General features: G+C 37.9%; 1 long non-coding RNA gene across 1 annotated transcript; it reads right to left on the bottom strand.

The window, feature by feature from the left end:
• Positions 1–7877: 7877 nt before the first annotated feature.
• LOC120879480 lies at positions 7878–21972 on the bottom strand. The gene is made up of 3 exons (XR_005724798.1): positions 21962–21972; positions 18887–18897; positions 7878–7960 (listed from the first exon to the last, which is right to left on the bottom strand). It is a non-coding gene; the product is annotated as an uncharacterized LOC120879480 (long non-coding RNA).
• Positions 21973–23144: the final 1172 nt, after the last annotated feature.

Here is a 23144-nt window from a genome sequence, read left to right as displayed (position 1 = left end):
TTCTATTAGGGAAATACATAAAGTATTTTGTACGAATTTGTTGAGTGACTATGTATTCAAAGATCCATGCTAGATCTTAGGGATAAACATTAGAACAGTAAATAATCTAAGATAAAAACAGCATTTAAACTATGTAGAATTGTGTTTGGCATATGATAGCACTCAGTCAATGTTGGCTCTGAAGAAGCTTTTTTGTACTTTTTCTGCTTTCTTTTACTAAACACTAATTGTTGATCCTTCAGTGACAGCAGAGAAACAGTTAGCATACCTTGAGATCAGTTAAAGGCCCAGCACCCGCCCTCAATCTCACCTCTTAATTTACATTTCTTTACCTCTTTATCATTTCCCATCTTTCTTCCCTACCCTCTAAGTACAAGTAAGTACAAGGCACTTAAAATCTTGGGGTTTTGAACTGGGAAAAAAAAAAACCTTGAAAATGAGAATATTGCCAGGAAATATTATTGATGTTAGTGTGAAGACTTCACCAGAAATAAATTAAATCAATATAATTTTTATATTCAGGGATCCTAATTCCATTTGGTGGATCTATTTAACTTTGCCATTCAGAGGAAATGTAATGTTTTATTCATAAGTGTTTTTGAAATAGAGGCCAAGCATTCATATTTATAATATGAAAAAACATTAATATTTAAATATCTATCTCTAAATTTAATCAAATGCAATTAGCATAATGGAAGCAAAAATACAGATGACCCTGGTTAATATTTTCAGATGGACTATAAAACTACTGTTTATTGAAATTAAGATTATATAATTCAATTTATATTTAAGAAGCTATTTAATATGATGCTATTTTCTGTAGCCCAACTCATGTATCTTGAAGATTCTTTGCCTTATTTCTCTGATTTGTATAATTAGAAATTAATTTACAGTAGTTTAAGAATGAATTGAGACTTCCCTGGTGGCTCAGATGGTAAAAGCATTCTGCCTACAATGAAGGAGATCTGGGTTCCATCCCTGGGTTGGGAAGATCCCCTAGAGAAGGAAATGGCAACCCAGTCCAGTACTCTTGCCTGGAAAATCCCATGGATGGAGCCTGGTAGGCTACAGTCCATGGAGTCGCAAAGAGTCAGATACAATTGATAGCGATTTCACTTTCACTTTCTAGCACTTGTGAAAGTACCTTGCTCGATAGTTAGCGTATGATAGTTCAGTTCAGTTCATTCACTCAGTCGTATCCGACTCTTTGCGACCCCAGGAATCGCAGCACGCCAGGCCTCCCTGTCCATCACCATCTCCCAGAGTTCACTCAGACTCACGTCCATCGAGTCCGTGATGCCATCCAGCCATCTCATCCTCTGTTGTCCCCTTCTCCTCCTGCTCCCAATCCCTACCAGCATCAGAGTCTTTTCCAATGAGTCAACTCTTCACATGAGGTGGCCAAAGTACTGGAGTTTCAGCTTTAGCATCATCCCTTCCAAAGAAATCCCAGGGTTGATCTCCTTCAGAATGGACTGGTTGGATCTCCTTGCAGTCCAAGGGACTCTCAAGAGTCTTCTCCAACACCACAGTTCAAAAGCATCAGTTCTTCGGCGCTCAGCCTTCTTCACAGTCCAACTCTCACATCCATACATGACCACAGGAAAAACCATAGCCTTGACTAGATGGACCTTAGTTGGCAAAGTAATGTCTCTGCTTTTGAATATACTATCTAGGTTGGTCGTAACTTTTCTTCCAAGGAGCAAGCGTCTTTTAATTTCATGGCTGCAGTCACCATCTGCAGTGATTTTGGAGCCCAGAAAAATAAAGTCTGACACTGTTTCCACTGTTTCCCTGTCTATTTCCCATGAAGTGATGGGACCAGATGCCATGATCTTCGTTTTCTGAATGTTGAGCTTTAAGCCAACTTTTTCACTCTCCACTTTCACCTTCATCAAGAGGCTTTTTAGTTCTTCTTCATTTTCTGCCATAAGGGTGGTGTCATCTGCATATCTGAGGTTATTGATATTTCTCCCGGCAATAATTTGTCATATAAAAATTGGTTTTCTAGAACTGTCTCAAGACAAAACTAGTTCTGGAGTTTCTTCCTCACAATATGCTGTTATTTACAGCTCTCTGAGGCTAGATACATTCTTCATTTTTTTTTTTTTGTTTTTTCTACCACCCAGTCTGTGCTTTTAACTTTTCCTCCATCAAGCCTCAAGGATGTTGACTTAGTCATGGAAAAGGATGAAGGTGCCAGGGGCCAGAAGACTGACACTATTTGACCACTGGCCATTATACATTCTATTTCTTATCATGGGAGCCATTTTTCAGAATCTATAGTGATCTCTCCCTTTCCAGTGATGTGGGAATTATCCTACATTTTATCATTAGTTCTCTCTACACTGAGGTAATTAAGAAAGCTTTGCAAATACAATAATTACTGACTTTCAAGGCACTTATTTTGCAAATACTGATGTTTTTGCTGAGGAAAAGACAATTTAAAATTCCATGCTAAGTATTCACAATCTTATTCTTTCCACACTCTCAGAGCCTGATACCTGAAATCTCTAGCCCAAAGAATAATGTTAAATCATTTGGGGTGTGGTAACAAGGACATGTAATGGGAATTTTTTAAATGCTCAAAGTTTAATAACTTTAAAAATGCTGCTTACTCATTTTCCTCTATTTTCCCTAATGAATTTTAAACATAGATAAAAAAGTATCATTATACCTTTTAAATCCTGATTACTTATCACAGTATCTGGTTTTTACAAGATATGCTATTAAAGAATTATTCATTAAAATGTTTAAGTAACAGAATGATGAAACTGTTAATGGTTTCTTTTCACTGAAAAATCAGAATAGTAAAATTTGCACTATTTTGAACTTGTTTGCTAAAAAAAAAAAAAAAAAACACACACACAAAATAAAATAAGTAAATTAAAACATTAGAGAGCAACATGTATTGATGATAAAGAAAGTCAAGAGAGATGGCTCAGTTTCCTAACAAATCAATTATCATTCCATACCTTTTCTCATTAGCACTCTTTTCTCATTAGCCTTGGTTTAGAATGGGATCATGCTGGGGATTTCCATGGCAGTCCAGTGGTTAAGACTCCACATTTCCAATGCAGGGGACACAGGTTCAGTCTCTGATCAGGGAACAATATTTACCATGTGGTACAGCCAAAAATTTTAAAAAATAAAAGGAATGCCTTTTTAAAAACAGGATAATTCTGTCTACAATTTACTTTCTTTTGTAAGAATATGTCCAGGTTAGTATTACAAAAATACAAAACATTACCTCATACACACTGTTTAGTAGTTTCCTGTCTTCTAATAGTAGCATTTCTTTATTTTTTATTGATTTTATTTTTAAATTTTATTTATTTATTATTATTATTTTTTTAACTTTACAATATTGTATTGGTTTTGCCACACATCAACATGAATCCGCCACCGGTGTACATGTGTTCCCAGTCCCGAACCCCCCTCCCACCTCCCTCCCCATACCATCTCTCTGGGTCATCCCAGTGCACCAGCCCCAAGCATCTTGCACCCTGCATAGAACCTAAACTGGCGATTTCTTTCTTTTATGATATTATACATGTTTCAATGCCATTCTCCCAAATCATCCCACCTTCTCCCTCTCCCACAGAGTCCAAAAGACTGTTCTATACATCTATGTCTCTTTTGCTGTCTTGCATACAGGGTTATCATTACCATGTTTCTAAATTCCATATATATGCGTTAGTATGTTGCTGCTGCTGCTGTCACTTCAGTCGTGTCCGACTCTGTGCGACCCCATAAAGGGCAGCCCACCAGGGTCTGCCGTCCCTGGGATTCTCCAGGCAAGAACACTGGAGTGGGTTGCCATTTCCTTCTCCAATGCATGAAAGTGAAAAGTGAAAGTGAAGTCACTGAGTCGTGTCCAACTCTCAGCGACCCCATGGACTGCAGCCTACCAAGCTCCTCCATCCATGGGATTTTCCAAGCAAGAGTGCTGGAGTGGGGTGCCACTACTGTATTGGTATTTTTCTTTCTGGCTTACTTCACTTTTGTCAGAGTATTTCATAGCAAACTGAGGGTTCAAACATTATCAAGCAACTAAAGTTTCCATTTGATGTTATCAAATACAAAACAAATGAATAAAAATTGAGGGCTTGCTTTAAAAATATAAAATCATCTTTACAATAATACTGAGTAAATAATTTTTATCACCAGATAATCTTTAATATTTAGGTCAGGTTATGAGATAAAATATTTAAAGTATTACAACCCTTTAATGAAAATTATCACAGAGATTTTCTTTTGCTTCAGTATAAGCAAAGCTTTCATTTGTATGATCTTAGGTGAAAAGCCTCTCCTAACTCTGTGACTGATATATAATTCAACATCTTTTGAGATATCATTCATTTGACTTTTTTGAACATAATTATAAAAGATAAAACTAACAGATGTCCTGAGATAACAAAGTGTAAAGTCCAACATATGGATTTCAACTCAGAGGTCTTGAATTTTTCTAGGATTTACAAGGAGTTGTTAAAAAGCTTAGCACATAAGCCATAAAAATATTATTCCTTCTTCATAATTTATGTTAGAAATTTATGTGGGAATAAAGTAGGAACAATAGAAGCCTGGTGGTGTCTTTTATAACTTTCGTTCTTGTAAATAATGCAACTGTGTCGAGTTCATTTCCCTAGTTGGCCGCCCCTACAGTGTGCCTGTTCCTATTTTGGTTCTGTCCCATCAAATACTTGTAAATTGAAAATACCTTTGAGAATAACTCTCTCGCCTTTATGTCTATCTCCAAGGGAAATATAATCTTGCTTCAGTCATCTAATTAGCAGTAGGAGTCTCTGTGCTGCAGGCTGCAACATCAACACAAGTGTGATGAGTCAGTGTGCTGACATCAATGAACACTTTATTAAATTACACACTCCCCTAAGCAGGCATGGGCTTTCAGAGCCCTCATATTTTATGCACTATTGCACTGACTCCCTCATTTTGGAAACTGTGAGTGTCCAGGTCAAGCTGAGGAAATAAAGTCCTGAAGAGATTATGGAGGTTTCTTTCCAAAAGAGATTTGGCACAGTTAGGTGCTAGGTTTAAACTGTTGTTTTGACAACTGATAACTAGCTAGAGTAAAATAGTAACAGGAAGAGAAATGGGGCATAGAATTTAGGACTTTTTTTTTTTTCATAATGCCAGCCTCTCAAAGTAAAATAAAGGATCCATTGATAAGAATAAAATTTCAGAAATTATATACCTTTCCTAAAAATTGAATATTTAGATGTATAAATATTATGCAGCACTTTTTTGTCTCCTGAATAATTTATACAAGTGTACATTCTTAAATGCTTAATTATTAAAATATTTAATAGCCCATAAAGGAAAGTGCAATAAAGGTGAATATCCTTTTTAAAAACTGGCATTTATAAAGGTATTTATCCTTTTAGATAATAGGCCTCTTGACAGGTGTGAGGTGAGATTTCAATAGTGGTCTTGATTTGCATTTCCCTGATATTTAGTGATGTTGAGCACATTTTCATTTGTTGGTCATTTGTACAAAGATATAATTTGCAAACAGTAAAAACCATCCTTTGTAATATAAAATTCTATAAAATTTGACAAGTATGTAGAGACTTACAACAAACATAACAGAATAGAGAATGTTGCCATCATCATCAAAAGTTTCCTGATGTCAACTTGTGGTGACTATACTCTAGAAACCATTATTAATCTGTGGTGTTATGTATCTCTAGACTTTCACTTCTTCAAGAATGTTATGTAAATGATTTCATGTACTATATATGTATTTTGAGGCTGATTTACTCTACATAAGTCAGTTCAGTCACACAGTCATGTTGGATTCTTTGTGATCCCATGGACTGCAGCACGCCAGGCTTCACTGTCCGTCACCAACTTCAGGAGCTTGCTCAAAACCAGGTCCATCAAGTTGGTGATGCCATCCAATCATCTCATCCTCTGTTGTCCCACCCTCCTCTTGCCTTCCATCTTTCCCATCATCAGGGTCTTTTCTAATGAGTCAGCTTTTCACATCAGGTGGTCAAAAGTATTGGAGCTTCAGCTTTAGCATCAGTCCTTCCAATTAATTTTCAGGATTGATTTCCTTTAGGATTGACTTATTTAATCTCCTGGCAGTCCAAGGGACTTTCAAGAATCACCACAGCTCAAAAGCAGATTCTTCACTGCTCAGCTTTCTTTATGGTCCAACTCTCACATCCATACATGACTACTGAAAAAAACATTGCTTTGACTAGACAGACTTTGTTGGCAAAGTAATGTCTCTGATTTTTAATATGTTGTGTGTGTTTGTCATAGCTTTTCTTCCAAGGAGCAAGCATCTTTTAATTTCATCACTGTAGTCACCATCTGCAGTGATTTTGGAGCCCAAGAAAATAAAGTCTGTCACTATTTCCATTGTTTCTCCTACTATTTGCCATGAAGTGATGGGACTGGATGCCATGATCTTCATTTTTTGAACGTTGAGTTTTAAGCCAGCTTTTTCACTCTCCTCTTTCACTTTTATTAAGAGACTCTAATTCCTCTTTGCTTTCTACCATAATGGCAGTGTCATCTACAGATCTGAGATTATTGATATTTCTCCTCACAATCTTAATTCCAGCTTGTGCTTCATCCAGCTTGGCATTTCAAATGATGTATATAAGTTAAATAGGCAAGGTGACATATGTCCTTGATATACTCCTTTCCCATTTTGGAACCAGTCCATTGCTCCATATCCAGTTCTACTTGTTATTTGAACTACATACAGATACCAGGGTGGTCTGGTATTCCCATCTCTTTGAAAATTGTTCCGCAGTTTGCTGTTATCCACATGGCCAAAGGCTTTAGCGTAGTCAATGAAGCACGAGTAGATGTTTTTCAAAATTCCCTTGCTTTTTCTATGTTCCAGCAGATGTTGGCAGTTTGATTTCTGGTTCCTCTTCCTTATTTTAAATCCAGCTGGAGCATCTGGAAGTTTTCAGTTCATGTACTGTTGAAGCCTGGCTTGGAGAATTTTGAGCATTTCTTTGCTAGTGTGTGAGATAAGTGCAATTGTGTGGTAGTTTGAGCATTCTTTGGCATTGCCTTTTTTCATGATTGGAATGAAACCTGACCTTTTCTGCGGGGGGCACTCCGCAGAAAGAGAGAGGCAGTGGAACTTCTCTCAGCAAAGCCGAGAGGTCCCGAGGAGAGGTGAGCCTGCTGTCCGCCAACCCAGCCCCTCGGTGAGCGAGAGACAATCAGACGCAACAGGGGTTCCGTCTAAGCAGTTCCGCTTTATTGCTGCAAGCTCTTGGTTTATAAAGGCAAGCAGGGAGGGGTTTGCGAGGGACTTTCCATAGTTGCACCAATCACATTAAAGGTCAAATCGTCATGTGCCATCATTATAACAGAAGTCTATGGTGATCACATGCTGTCTACGTGCACAGAAGTCAAGAGAGCCAATCAAAAGTTTTGACAGACAACTTAGGCCGCGCCCTCATCTCTTCCGCCAGGCGCCATCTTAGCTCTAAACCGCAAAGCTAGCCCTTCTTTTTTAAGGTTTCCCATTTAGGGCCCCACCCTTTTCCAGTCCTGTGGCCACTGCTGAGTTTTCCAAATGTGCTGCCATATTGACTGCAGCACTTTAATAGCATCATTGTTTAAGATTTGAAATAGCTTAGCAAGAATAGCTCACCTCCACTACCTTTGTTATTAGTGATGCTTCCTAAGGCCCCCTTGACTTTCCACTCCAAGATGTCAGGCTCTAGGTGTGTGATCACACCATCATGATTGTCTGGGTTATTAAGATCTTTTTGTATAGTTCTTCTGTGTATTCTTGCCACCTCTTCTTAATCTCTCTGCTTCTGTTAGATCCATACCATTTCTGTCCTTTATTGTGCCAATCTTCCCCTTTGTATCTCTAATTTTCTTGAAGAGATCTCTGGTCTTTCCCATTCTATTGTTTTTCTCTATTTATATGCATAGACCACTTAGAAAAGCTTTGCTCACCACTGGCTACGCAATATTAGGAAGCCCTGTCCATAGTTCTTCAGGTACTCTGTCTATCAGATCTAATTCCTTGAATCTCTTTTTCACTTCAACTGTATAATCATAAGTGATTTGATTTAGGTCATACTTCAATGTGGAGAAGGCAATGGCACCCCACTCCAGTACTCTTGCTTGGAAAATCCCATAGATGGAGGAGCCCCATAGGCTGTGGTCCATGGGGTTGCTAAGAGTCGGACATGACTGAACGACTTCACTTTCACTTTTCACTTTCATGCATTGGAGAAGGAAATGACAACCCACTCCAGTATTCTTGCCTGGAGAATCCCAGTGACGAGGGAGCCTGGTGGGCCACCATCTATGGGGTCGCATAGAGTTGGACTTGACTGAAGCGACTTAGCAGAAACAGCAGCAGCAGCAGAATACCTCAATGTTCTAGGGGTTTTCACTACTTTCTTCAATTTAAATCTGAATTTTGCAATAAGGAGTTCATGATCTGAGTCACAGTCAGCTCCCAGTCTTATTTTTGCTGACTGTATAGAGCTTCTCCATTTTTGGCTGCAAAGAATATAATCAATCTGATGATGGTATTGACCATCTGGTGATGTCCATGTGTAGAGTTATCTCTTGTGTTGTTGGAAGAGGGTGTTTCTCTGAGCAGTGGGTTCTCTTGTCTAAACTCTTGTAGCCTTTGCCATGCTTCATTTTGTACCCCCAAAGCCAAACTTGCCTGTTACTCCAAGTATCTCTTGACTTCCTACTTTTGTATTCCAGTCACCTATGATGAAAAGGACATCTTTTTTTGGTGTTAGTTGAAGTAGGTCTTCATAGAACCATTCAGCTTCTGCTTCTTCAGCATTAGTGATTGGGGCATAGACTTGGATTACTGTGATATTGAATGGTTTGCTTTGGAAACAAACAGAAATCATTCTGTCATTTTTGAGATTCCACTCAAGAACTGAATTTCAGATTAATTTGTTGACTATGAGGGCTACTCCATTTCTGCAAGGGGTTCTTGCCCACAGTAGTGGATATAATGGTGATAGCTTATGGTGAATGTTGTCAGATTTGTGATTTCCAAAGGAAAGAATTTTGCTTGAAGACCAGGGACTCAGCTTCAGTCACTCAGAGCTTTGTGTGGCAAAAGTTATATTACAGTGTATGATACAGAAAACTTCTGACAAAGACATCAGAAGGGGGTGGAGACTGACTCACTTACTAGTTTGGGTGGGGCTTTCTATACTTTTTCAATGGGTTACTAGCAATAGAAAGGTCTTACCAGACCCACTCTCACATATACATCTTAAGATAACAGGATTATTCTGAAGTATCTTGTTAAGAACAAGAAACATGTCCTCCAGTGAGATACATTGTTGTTATATAATCATTGTGAGTGAAAATCACTCAGTCGTGTCCAGCTGTTTGTCAGACCCATGGACTGTAGCCCACCAGCCTCCTCTGTCCATGGAATTTTCCAGGGAAAAATACTAGAGTGAGTTGCCATTGCCTCTTCCAGGGAATCTTCCTGTCCCAGGAACTGAACCTGTGTTTCTTGCATCTCCTGTACTGGCAAGCAGATTCTTTACCACTTTCACTATCTAGGAAGCCATGTGGTGATAGAAGTTAGGAAAATAAAATGGCTCCAAATGGAAATGCATGGTATATAGTATTGATACTTCTTTTGATTAACTTAGTCTATCAGGGGCCATTTACGGCACACAGACACACACACACACAGACACACACACACAGAAAACAGTAGGAAAATGCGTTTCCTCAAGATGCAGAATACCTATTTAGAGGAATGATTTGAATGTCAGGATATGTGAAATAGAAAGCCAGTGGGAATTTGCTATATGACACAAGGAGCTCAAACCTGGCACTCTATGACAATCTAGAGGGGTGGGATGGGGAGGGAAGTAGGTTCAGATGGGAGGAGACATATGTATACCTATGACTGATTCATGTTGATGTATGGCAGAGAATAGCACAATATTGTAAAGCAATTATTATCTAATTAATAATTTTTTTAAATCAGGCTATAATGCCATATAATAAGTAACTTCATGCAAAAATTCAAATTTTTCATGTCCACGTGGATGTAGTATACATAGAAGTTATACCAACTATCCCAGGGACCTAGGAAAGGTTGAGTAGCACTCTGCCTTAAAATAATATTTTGCAATTAACTGAATAGACGGCATTTTATAGATTGAGTCCTAATGGTCCAGTTCTGATGTACTGCCTCTTTTCTGACACTAGTCTTAACCCGCTGAGTTCTTATTGAAATGATGAATCCTTCTGGTTCCCACAATGATTGTGACTGAATGTATGTCAAGTATATAATTGTTTCAGGGGCCAGTGCATAACCTTTTTTAATGTCTAAGAGCTTATGGCTTTAGTACCTTCAATAAATATAGGGATTTTTGTTATACTGATTTTTTTGCATTGGATTTGGATATCAAATGATTCAGTGAAGCTACTGTAAAGGTTAAAAATAATTGCAGGTAATAATTTCCCCATTGATGTTTCCACTACCAAAAAAGTGATATATACATATGCAGACACCAAAATTTTCAAAACTGGGTAATCATAAAACTTATTATGTGAAATATTGCAAGTTGTATTTCATTTGGAATTCCAAGAGACCTAGGAGGGGATTGGTGGTAAGGCCAGGACCTGAATATGAGTTAGTGAGGACAGGGGATACCAACCTCTGAGTGTAATGGTGCTCTTAAGGGAAAATTTCAAAATTCTGCCCTTTTTTGTTAATTTTTATTGGGATATAGTTGCTTTACAGTGTTGTGTTAGTTTCTATCGTGCAGTAAAGTGAAACAGTTATATGTAAAAAATCCCCTTTTTATAACTACTTTACAGTCTTAACCAATTCCAACTTGCTTTCCAGAGACATATTCCTTAGAAAAGAAAAATTATCTGTTGAATCTTTGTTCTCAAGGGGACTTGAATAATAAATTTATACATAAAATTCAACATGTCAGTGATGTATTTCAAGTTAAAAGCAATCTGTAGAATTTATAAGTCTTAACACAATATTATAGTAACATTTTAACTAAATATTCTTTAGGCATGGCAACCCAATCCATTATTCTTTCCTGGCAAATCCCATAGACAGAGGAGCCTGGCAGGCTACAGTCCATAGGGTCACAAACAGTTGAACATAACTGAAACCACTGAGTATGCATGCACTCACCCAGAATCTTACTGTATGTGTCCCGATACATCCACGGTCTGTAGTTCCCACACCTCCTGCGGTGACAGAAATCTCCCATTCCCAGTGGATCTGTCTTACTTGTGCTCAGCACACTGGAAACTAGCCAGGGTGTCTTCTAGATAAGAGCATTAAAAGTGTAAGTTTTAATCATAATAACATCTATTCATTATTAAATGATGCAGGACATTTCAGAACAGTGCAAGGGAAATCTGGTGACCTGAGTTATATCTCTGGTTATGACAGTAACTCTTGGAGACTGAGCACATCACATAGCATTACTCTTGAAATTGTTTCCCTATCCATCAGCTTAAGTTCTAAGAGAAGAAAATTATCTCTGAAGTTCAGTTTAAAAGTACTTGATCATATATTTGCTGCTAAGGTCAGGGTTGATTTCTCCATTAGGTAGAATAGGAGGGCTACAGTCCATAGGGTGGTAAGAAGTTGGACATGACTGAGTGACTAAGCACACTACGCTGGTGCACTGGAATGACCCAGAGGGATGGATGGGGAGGGGGATTCAGGATTGGGAACACGTGTACACTCGTGGCGGATTCATGTTGATGTATGGCAAAACTGATACAATATTGTAAAGTAAAAAAAATAATAATAATAAGCACAGAGTAGGCACAGAGCTTAGGATCCTCATTATTTTGGGGGAAGGGGACCTTGAAAAATGCTTGTATTTTTTAAGTCAAACGAAAAATTAAATTTTAAGTCAAAGATAATACTTCAATAAATAATATTAATATGTGTGTCTTTATTTGAATGCTGTTGAAAAATAAATTTTCTAATATTATTTTATCAACAAAGAAGCCCTTGAAGGCAAACTGTCCAGAGAAGTCATAACACAGTCCTAGCTATGGTGGAGAAAATTGTGGCTGAAAGGTTAGAAGATTTGGAATTCACATTGTACTAGACCTGGGCTTAAATTTAGATTTGAATTTAGTCGTCTTAGAATTGTGTCAAAGAAAGTGAAATCGTTTCCTTTCATCAGTGCACAGTCTTCTTTTTTCCTCTGAGCTTTGCACATTTTCCCCTTATTCATGACCCGTCATGTACTTATGACCCATTTTTCTAATTCCTGGAACACAATTCCATCCCGTTGTGTTCCCACAACTCAGTTTAATTCCTGCACTTATCTGCAAACTTGTGTGTATGTGTGCTCACACAACATGCAAACCCATACACACACAATGACACCCTGCTTCCTTTTCCCGATGTCAGCTAAACCATGTTTTCCTCCAAAAAGATGTCTCAGACCACCTGTTTTTAGATTAGATGTTCCTTTCACCCATCCACACTGTTCTTTCTTGGATACTGAGAACCATCTAGCTTCTCACTGAAATGTAACAATTTTCATATTGCAAAATATAAGACACAGAGACAATATTCCATAAACACTGCCAAGAGAATAATTCTGAACCTCAGTAGCCTCATTTATAGAATGAAAATTCTAAACCTACTCCACTCAGATGGGTAAAATCACATACATACCAATTTCTGTGACTAGTTCATTGACGAGTTCATCATAATATCACCTACTATTCCAAGGATTTAAAAAAACCAATAGTATGCTTTAGTCTAGAGACTATACTTAGGCACTGATAGCTTTTTAAAAAGTTCAATAAGTATGAGAAGATAAATCTTATATTCTCTTTTTGGTTCAGTTGAAAACTATGATGAAATTACTACTTAGGATTGAGCCAAACATTATGAAAAATGGACATAAATGACGACTAGTCTCTTTATGTCCTCAGAAGTTGAAATATAACTGATACAATGCTATGCCAGTTGTATATTTCAGCTACAGATATATAATTTTGGAGTTAATCCTTTTTATGTAATGGGCCTCCATGTAGAGGTAATGTAGGCTATCTACAATGGCCTTTCTGCTGCTGCTGCTGCTGCTGCTGCTGCTGCTGCTGCTGCTAAGTCGCTTCAGTCATGTCTGACTCTGCGCGACCCCATAGACGGCAGTCCACCAGGATCCACCGTCCCTGGGATTCTCCAGGCAAGAACACTGGAGTGGAGTGCCATTTCCTTCTCCAATGCATGAAAGTGAAAAGTCAAAGTGAAGTCGCTCAGTCGTGTCTGACTCAGCGACCCCATGGACTGCAGCCCACCAGGCTCCTCCGTCCATGGGATTTTCCAGGCAAGAGTACTGGAGTGGGCTGTCGTTGCCTTCTCCAATGGCCTTTCTGGTAATGTGCAAATACTGAAGCATGTTCATGGTTAAAAAGTACTGTTGATAAAATTTACTGCTTCTTTTATTTAAGCCTGACCATCTATCTCATCAGTGCCACCAAGATCTATCTTTTATCAATGTGCTTATACTCATGTAATAACTATACTTTTATGTTAAGTATATTTTATTAATTCTTAGTATATCTCCATGTGTGCACTAATTTGGACTATTTTTCACAAATGAGTATCAGGTATAGTTTTTTCACTTTCAAGTATAACAATAAGAACTCATTTTGCATTACTCAGTGAAGTACCTGTGTCACACATTCACATAGTAAAGTAAGCTGAAGTAAGCAGGGCCTGTTTATACAGTATTGGTGCATGCACAGAAGGTCTTTATAGAAACAAATTTGAATGGGAATGATGCTTAATGGGTTCTATTTTCCAGCTATGGATATTTTTTCTTACATTCTATTAATAATATGAAAATGAGAAATGACACCCATCGTGGGTAGGAATTCCTAATCAAACTCCCAAACTCTCTCTCCCTAACTCTTCACTCACTGATTTTTAGAAACAGTTCAAGTCCTGGATCAGAGAAAATTGGGTACCAGATGGCTTTTATCCTAACATCTTCAAGTTACCCTGAAAGCATTCTTGCTACCAATTGCCACATAATGAAATAAATCCTACTACAGCAGAATAAGACTTCCAGGAAGCAGCAGGTGTAATGTCACAGCTGTATTAGCAGTGCTAACTTGTTCGTGGATCAGGTTACGTCTGGGACTGTCATGCTGGCTGTTGAAGTTAAAAAGACTGCTGAGAAGATAGCAAAAACTCTTGGGTGCTATTCTTTACCTTATTAGCAAGAATGTTAGAGAAAAGTGGCCTCACCAAGTTACGTGTTTCACTCGGCAGTGCTTCTCTTTACCCCAGCATGAGCTTTATCCAGCCATTGCCTAGGATTTATATGGGTTATATCTACTGTTGCAAATTATCTTGTTAAGATGTTAGCATGTATAGCTAGAGAAGTGTATTGGTGGTTTATGTGCAAGCCATATGCCTGGAGAATAAAATTAATTTGGAAAGATCTTGCTTGAGTGGGGAATCTGTGAAGATTTTGAATCGGAGAAGTATAGCAAGGATCAAGCTTCTTGGAATTCTGTGTTGACGATAATCCTCACAATGTTTGGTAATTTATCTGAGACTAGCAAATCTCAGAGTTTATTTTTCATTCAACAATGATATGTCGATTGTCTATTTGACTAATGTCTTGTGTGAGGGCTGTGGTGTTATATATAAAGAGAATATAAGCATAAAATGGTATGGTCCTCGACATGTGGTTGTGATTTTTTTTTTTTTTTTAGAGGGAGGAACCACGTTTCCCTCTCATTGAAATATTCTAGAAAAACAATAATATTCAACCCAGTTCAAAAAAATTTACTGAATCCTTGTGCAATCTCTGGGCTTCTCTGGGTGGCTCAGTGGCAAAGAATCCACCTGCTAATGCAAGAGACACAGGTTCCTTCACTAGGTCAGGAAGATCCCCTGGAGAAGGATTTGTCAACCCACACCAGTATTCTTGCCTGGGAAATCTCATGGACAGAGGAGCCTGGTGGGCTGCAGTCCATGGGGTCACAAGAGAGAGGGACACAACTAAATAGCAATTGTGCAATCCCCATATTAGCAACTATGAATGCAAGACATAGATTCTGCTTTAAACTTACAATCTAAACAGAGACACATATGCAAATACATACTTAAAATAGAGTGATAAATATTCAATGTAGAATTATGTATTTTCTATGACATTAGAGCACAGTAGGTAATGTGTAATGAACTCTTGGAAAATATGATCAAGCATATGGACTCATATTATTTGAGTCCTTAGTGTAATGCTTTGATTCAATTATCTCACAAAATGCTTCATACTAGATGCATAAAATGGTATCAGCTGCATAAAAAGGAAGTATTTAGTATGCACTGGCTCATTTTAATTGTATAAACACACCTGAAAAATGTTCCTTTATTTCTCAGTGCTGAAATTTCATTAGATTGTATTGGTGCTATGAAACTCTAAAAGGATTAAAATTGTTCATCCATGGAGGCTTGGGTTCGGTCTCAATAATCTTTAGCACTTTCTATTACGATTATAAATGGTAAAATTAAAGGGAATAAAAACCAGAACATTAAGATTCTAATCAACATAATCAACTGACTTGAAGAATGACTAATTCCCTTTATTAAGGATGGATTGCAGTTTAATTGATCACCTGTTATGTGTGGAGACCTAATTAATAATTGAGATAAGTCAAAATGCCTATTTTATTTTGTGATCTGATGTTCTTGGCTTCCTATGTAATAAAATTAACATTCTATAGAGAAAATAATGGTAATGATAAATATTTCAGAAGAATAATAAAGGCTGTGATTACAGAGATGAAATACTATTCAATAGGACAAATGCTTTAAAATGTACATATAGAGGAAAGCATAGTTTGTAGTATGAGAATAATTGCTGTAATGTGTGTAATGTGTCTGGTTTGAATCAAACAGATTTTTCTAGTTAAACATATCCAAAAAATGATTGATTATTTAGAAAACGTGTTCTGATCTTCCTACAATTGAAAAACAACATCTTATGTGTTATTTTTATTTTTCCATCAGTGTAATAAGCAGCACACCAGGCCTATAAAGCATTAAATAGGAAAAAGTCAAATGTTTTGATGATGAACTTCCAAGCAGGTTCAGCTGTATTGACATTACAAGGGGATTGTTAGAAATGCAAAATCTATGCCTCACCCAAGACATGCTGAATGAGATCATGGATATTTAATAAAAGCCCCAGGAGATATGAATATGTATTAAAGTTTGAAATTGTGGGAAGGCAGAATGCTAAGGGATGCTAATGTATTGATCTTAAACTTCATGTGGTATTTGTATTAAATTAGTTTTGAGAGTAAATAAATGTAGTTTTATAAGAAGTTCTTCAAAATAAAATATGTTAACTAAATATGAATCTATAGAATTTCATTAATTTTTAGCATTTTTTAACACCAAGCAATATTTCAACTGCAGTCACAACCCAATTGATTCCTTCTGATTATAACTGTTTAAAATTTCAAACAAGTACAGCTTCTTTATATAATATTTTTATACTCTAAATTTAGCTTTAGTTTTTTACTGTGAGTAGCCCAACTTATTCAGAAAGGCTATTTTATAAACATATGAATTACTTAATTCAAGAAATGTTTAAACACACACACACATACATATATATATATGTACAACAACATCCTATTCACCAGTGAGGGAAATTCAATAAAGTATAATTACCTCAGCAAAATTTAGAATTGTGTATTAGTGGAAGAGTAGTTTATATACATAAAACTTAGATGTCAGGCTTGAAATTAAACAATTGAAAATAATGTGAAATAAAATTTAAAACTCATCTGGTTCAAGATATTGCTACTAATTAATGAATTATCAAGTACAGGTATTATCTTCCCAGTAGCAGACTCATTTTAAAAATGTTGATTTGGGTCTTGATGAAGTGGGTTTTTGAAAATTAATTTAGCTAATATCTTGTATGATATGTTTTAAATAAGATAAGATTAAGGTTAAGAAATCTGTTACTAGATGTTCATTCATTTGTATGAAATGATAATTTAAAGCAGTGCTGTTGTTCAGTAGCTCAGTCCTGTCCGACTCTTTGAGACTCCATGCACTACAACACATTAGGCTTCCCTGTCCATCACCAACTCACAGAACTTGCTCAAACTCATGACCATGCAATTATCTCATTCTCTGTCATCCCCTTCTCCTCCTACCTTCAGTCTTTCCCAGAATCAGGGTCTTTTCCAATAAGTCAGTTCTTCACATCAGGTGGTCAAAGTATTGTAGCTTCAGGTTTAGCATCAGTCCTCCCAATAAATATTCAGAATTGATTTCCTTTAGGGTTGACTGGTTTGATCTCCTTGCTGTCCAATGGACTCTTAAGAGTCTTCTCCAACACCACAGTTCAAAAGTATCAGTTCTTTGGTGCTCAGCCTTCTTTATGGTCCACCTCTCACATCCATACATAACTATTGGAAAAACCATAGCTTTGATCATATGGAAATTTGTTGGCAAAGGACTTTGTTGAAAAGTACTTACTCTTCTTTTTCATATGCTGTATAAGTTTGTCATAGCTTTTCTTCCAAGGAGCAAGCGTCTTTTAATTTCATTTCTACAGACACCATCTGCGGTGATTTTGGAGCTCAAGAAATTAAAGTCCGTCCCTGTTTCCATTGTTTCCCCATCTATTTGCCATGAAGTGATGGGACTGGATGCTACGATCTTCATTTTCTGAATGTTGAGTTTTAAGCCAACTTTTTCACTTTCCTCTTTTACCTTCATCACAAGGCTCTTTAGTTCCTCTTTGATTTCTTCCATAAGGGTGGTGTCATCTGCCTATCTGAGGTTACTGATATTTCTCCTGGCAATTTTGATTCCAGCTTGTGCTTCATCCAGTCCAGCATTTCACATGAGGTAATTTGCCTATAAGTTAAATAAGCAAAGTGACAATATATGACCTAGACCTACTCCTTTCCCAATTTGAAACCAGTCTGTTGTTCCATGTCCAGTTCTCACTGTTGCTTCTTGATCTGCATACAGATTTCTCAGGAGGCAAGTAATGTGGTCTGGTATTCCCATCTCTTTTAAGCATTTTCCACAGTTTGTTGTGATCCACACAGTCAAAGGCTTTTGCATAGTCAATGAAGGAGAAGGAAAAGTTTTTCTCTGAAATTCTCTTGCTTTTTCAATGATCCACAGATCTTGGCAATTTGACTTCTTGTTCCTGTGCCTTTTCTAAATCCAGCTTGAACATCTGGAAGTTCTCAGTTCACATACTGTTAAGCCTAGCTTGGAGAATTTTGAGCATTACTTTGATAGTGTGTGAGATGAGTGTAATTGTGCAGTAGTATGAACATTCTTTGTCATTGCCTTTCTTTGGGATTGCAGTGAAAACTATCTTTTTCAAGTCCTGTGGCCACTGCTGAGTTTTCCAAATTTCCTGACATATTGAGTACAGCACTTTCACAGCATCATCTTTTAGGATTTGAGATAGCTCAGCTGGAATTCCATCATCTCCACTAGCTTTGTTTGTAGTGATGCTTCCTAAGGCCCACTTGACTTCACACTCCAAAATGTCTGGCTTTAAGTGAGCTTCACATCATTGTGGTTATCTGGGTCATGAATATCTCTTTTGTATAGTTCCTCTGTGTATTCTTGCCACCTCTTCTTAATATCTTCTGCTTCTTTTAGGTCCATATCATTTCTATCCTTATTGTGTCCATCTTTGCATGAAATGTTCCCTTGGTATCTCTAATTTTCTTGAAGAGATCTCTAATCTTTCCCATCCTATTGTTTTCCTCTATTTCTTTGCATTGATCACATGGGAAGCCTTTCTTATATCTCCTTGCTATTCCACATTCATATGGATATATCCTTCCTTTTCTCCTTTACTTTTCACTTCTCTTCTTTTCTCAGCTATTTATAGGGTCTCATCAGAGAACCATTTTGCCTTTTTGTATTTCTTTTTCTTGGGGATGGTTTTGATCACTGCCTCTGGTACAATGTAATGACCTTCTGCCCATAGTTCTTTAGGCACTCTATCAGATCTAATCTCTTGAATCTATTTGTCATTCCCACTTATAATTGTAAGGAATTTTATTTAGGTCATACCTGAATGGCCTAGTGGTTTTCCCTACTTTCTTCAATTTAAGACTGAATTTGGCAATAAGGAGTTCATAATCTGAACCACAGTCACTTCCGGGTCTTTTTTACTTTTTTGCTGACTGTACAGAGCTTCTCCATCTTCGGTTGCAAAGACTATAATCAATCTGATTTCAGTATTGACCATCTGGTGATGTCTATATGTAGAGTTTTCTCTTGTGTTATTGGAAGAGGGTTTTTACTATGATCAGTGCCTTCTCTTGGCTAAACTCTGTTAGACTTTGCCCTGCTTCATTTTATACTCCAAAGCCAAACTTACCTGTTACTCCAGGTATCTCTTGACTTTTTACTTTTGCATTCTAGTCCCCTATGATTAAAATGACATCCTTTCTTTGGTATGTGTTAGTTTTAAAGGTCATGTAGGTGTGGTGGCACATTAAGTGGGAGATTGGGGTGGGAAGAACTTAGAGCCATGGAGGGAAAAAAAAAAGCAAGGAACTATATTGACTGACCATGTAATAGGTGTACTTGGTGAAATGGAAGCATCAGTGTGTGTGTGTGTGTTATTCCATCAGTCGTGTCTGACTCTTTGAGACCCCATGGAGTATAGCCCTCCAGGCTCCTGTGTCCATTGGATTCTCCAGGCAAGGATACTGGAGTGGGTAGTCATTTCCTTCTCCAGAGGATCTTCCCAACCCAGGGATTGAACCTGCATCTCCTGCATTGGGAAATCAACTCTAAATATTCATTGCAAGGACTGTTCTTTTGGCCAACAGATGTGAAGAGCCCACTTATTAGGAAAGACTTGGATGATGGGAAAGATTGAAGGCAAAAAGAGAAGGGGACAGAAGAGGATGAGTTTGATAGATAGCATCACTGACTCAATGGACATGAATTTGAGCAAACTCCAAGAGATAGTGGAGGACAGAGGAGTCTGGCATGGGGTTGCAAACAGTTGGATGTCACTTAGCAACTGAACAACAACGAACTGGAATAATTATTATTTGTAACATTTATAATGAAGGAATAAGGTTTTGAAAAATTTAATAAGTAGGTTTCTAGCAACATAGAACATAACTGGGAAAAATTAACATTAAGCAAATTAACCTGGTTTGTTTTGCTTAATTTCCTATTTCTATTTCATTTTGTGTGTGTTTATGAACTGCTGATATTTTTTGGAGTAGTTTTGTGTTTCCAAGAAAATTGAGAAGATGCAGAGTCTTCCCATATACCCACTGCCTCCACAACTGCATGTCCTCTCTCATTATCAATATCTCTCTCCAAAATGCAACATTTTTTTTTACTGAGGAGGGACCTACTCTAAACTATCCTCAAGGTCCTTAGAGTTCACTCTTGGGTCCTGTGCATTCTGTGGATCTGAACAAATGTTTAAGGACAAATGTATAAGCTTTTTGAAGATCCTGTGGATACATCCTTTTGTTCAGAGATTCTTTCCTCAGCCAAACTGAGTCTACCAATAAGCCCATCAGATGTTCTCTTTACTTATAGTGTTTTTTGTCTCTCATGTTTATTTTTAGGATTTCCATGACTCTGCTTATATTGATCATCTGTTCTTACATGCTGTTTATTTTGTTCTTTAGAGTCCTTAGAATATTAATCAAAGTTGCTTTAGATTTCTAGTTTGATAATCCCAACACTCCTGCTATGTCTCATTCGGATGCTTGCTCTTATCTCTCCAATTTGCACTTTTTTGCCTTTTGGCATGCTTTGTAATTTTTTGGATAACAGGATATGATGCACTCAGAGATGGAGCTGCTGTAAATAATCCTTTAGTAATGCTAGTGGAGGTGATGGAATTCCAGATGAGCTATTTAAAATCCTAAAATATGATCCTATTAAAATGTTGCTCTCAATATGTCAGCAAATTTGAAAACCATAGCAATGGCCACAGGACTGGAAAAGGTCAGTTTTCATTCCAATCCCAAATAAAGGTGATGGTAAGGAAATTTCCAACCACTGTACATTTGCACTCGTTTCACACACTAGCAAAATAATGCTCAAAGTCTTTCAAGCTGGGCATCGACAGTACATGAACCAAGAAATTAAGATGTTCAAGTTGGATGGAGAAAAGGCAGAGAAACTAGAGATCAAATTGCCAGCATCTGTTGGACCATTAAAAAGGCAAGGGGATTCCAGAAAAGCATCTACTTCTGCTTCATTGACTATGCTAAAACCTTTGACTGTGTGGATCACAACAAACTGTGAAAAATTATTAAAAGAGATGGAAATACCAGACGACCTTACCACATCCTGTGAAACCTGTATGCAGGTCAAGAAGCAACAGTTAGAACTGGGCATGAAACAAACGACTGGTTCACAGTTGGGAAAGGAGTAGGTCAAAGCTGTGTATTGTCACCCTGCTTATTTAACTTATATGCAGAGTATATCATGTAAAATGTTGGGCTGGAAGAATCACTAGCTGGAGTCAAGATTGGGCAGAGAAACAGCAAAACCTCAGATATGCAGATGACGCCACCCTTATGGCAGAAAGTGAAGAGGAACTAAAAAGATTCTTGATGAAGGTAAAAGAGGAGTAAAACAGCTGGCTTAAAACTCAACATTCAAAAAAAAAAAATGACTATGGCATCTGGTCCCATCACTTCATTGCAAATAGATGGGGAAAGAATGGAAACAGTAACAGACTTTTGTTTCTTGGGCTCTAAAATCACTGCAGATAGTGACTGTAGCCATGAAATTAAAAGATATGACAATCCTAGACAGCATAGTAAAAGGAAAAGATATCAGTTTGAAGACAATGGTTGATATAGTCTAAGCTGTGGTTTTTCTACTAGTCATCTATGGATATGAGAGTTGGACCATAAAGAAGTCAGAGAGCCAAAGAACTGATATGCTTTTGAACTGTGGTTTGAAGAAGACTCTTGAGACTCCCTTGGACTGGAAGCAGATCAAACCAATCAGTCTTTTAGGAAATCAACTCTGACTATTCTTGGGAAGGACTGATGTTGAAGCTGAAACTCCAATACTTTGGCCACCTGATGCAAAGAACCAATTCTTTGGAAAAGACTCTGATGCTGGGAAAGATGGAGGGCAGGAGGAGCAGGGGTCAACAGATGAGAGGGTTGGATGGCATCCCTGACTGAATGGGCATGAGTTGAGCAAACTCTGGGGGATAGTAGAGAACAGGGAAGCCTGGCATGCTGCAGTCCATGGGGTCATGAATAGTCAGAGACAACTGAGCGACAACGTGATAGATCTTCCCAACCCAGGGTTTGAACCGGGATCTCCTGCTTTGCAGGCAGAATCTTTACCAGTTGAACTGTCAGGGAAGCCTAGGGGTGGGGCAGGAGAAGCATTCTATAGTCTGTGACTAGTTCTTAGTCTTTCAGTGATTCTGTGCCTCACTCCTTAGGTGGGCCAGAATGTATTTCCTCTTTCCCTATGTAAGGTGGTACTAGTGGTAGAGAACTTGCCTGCTAGTTCAGGAGACATAAGAGACATGGGTTCGATCCCTAGGTTGTGAAGATCCCCTGGAAGAGGGCCTTCCAACCCACTCCAGTATTCTTGCCTGGAGAATCCCATGGACGGAGGAGCCTGGTGGGTTACAGTCCATAGGGTCGAAAAGTCACTACTGAAGCGACTTTGTACACGGGCAGTACTCCAGCAGGTTAGGCTCTGGTTGACTAGTTTCCCCTGAGGGCTGGCCTTATTAAGAGCAGAATGATTTGATGGATGTAAAAATGTTTCCTTTACCCTCTCCCTGGAAAAACACAAGGGGATTTTTCTCAGATATTTACTGTGGAAACTTGGAGGTGTTCTTGACGGTAAATTGCACCGTGTTGAGGACTTTCCTCTCGGAGTTTTTAAATCTCCGAGTTATACTCACTGAACCTTCATCAGTTTATCAATTATAGTTCAGGTTTGCCACTCCATTACTGGTTCTGACTGATTTCTGCTCATGAGTCTCTGGTCAGTTAAGCCACTTCCTTCTGTTCATTTATCTATCTTCAATCTTGGAGGCAGTAGTCCCTGAGTCCCCCTCCATTGTTATGAATCCAAGAAGAGTTGT

This window comes from Oryx dammah, unplaced genomic scaffold, assembly GCF_014754425.2.
Source record: "Oryx dammah isolate SB20612 unplaced genomic scaffold, SCBI_Odam_1.1 HiC_scaffold_20, whole genome shotgun sequence".
Lineage (NCBI taxonomy): Eukaryota > Metazoa > Chordata > Mammalia > Artiodactyla > Bovidae > Oryx > Oryx dammah.
This window is presented reverse-complemented; position numbering and strand designations above follow the sequence as displayed.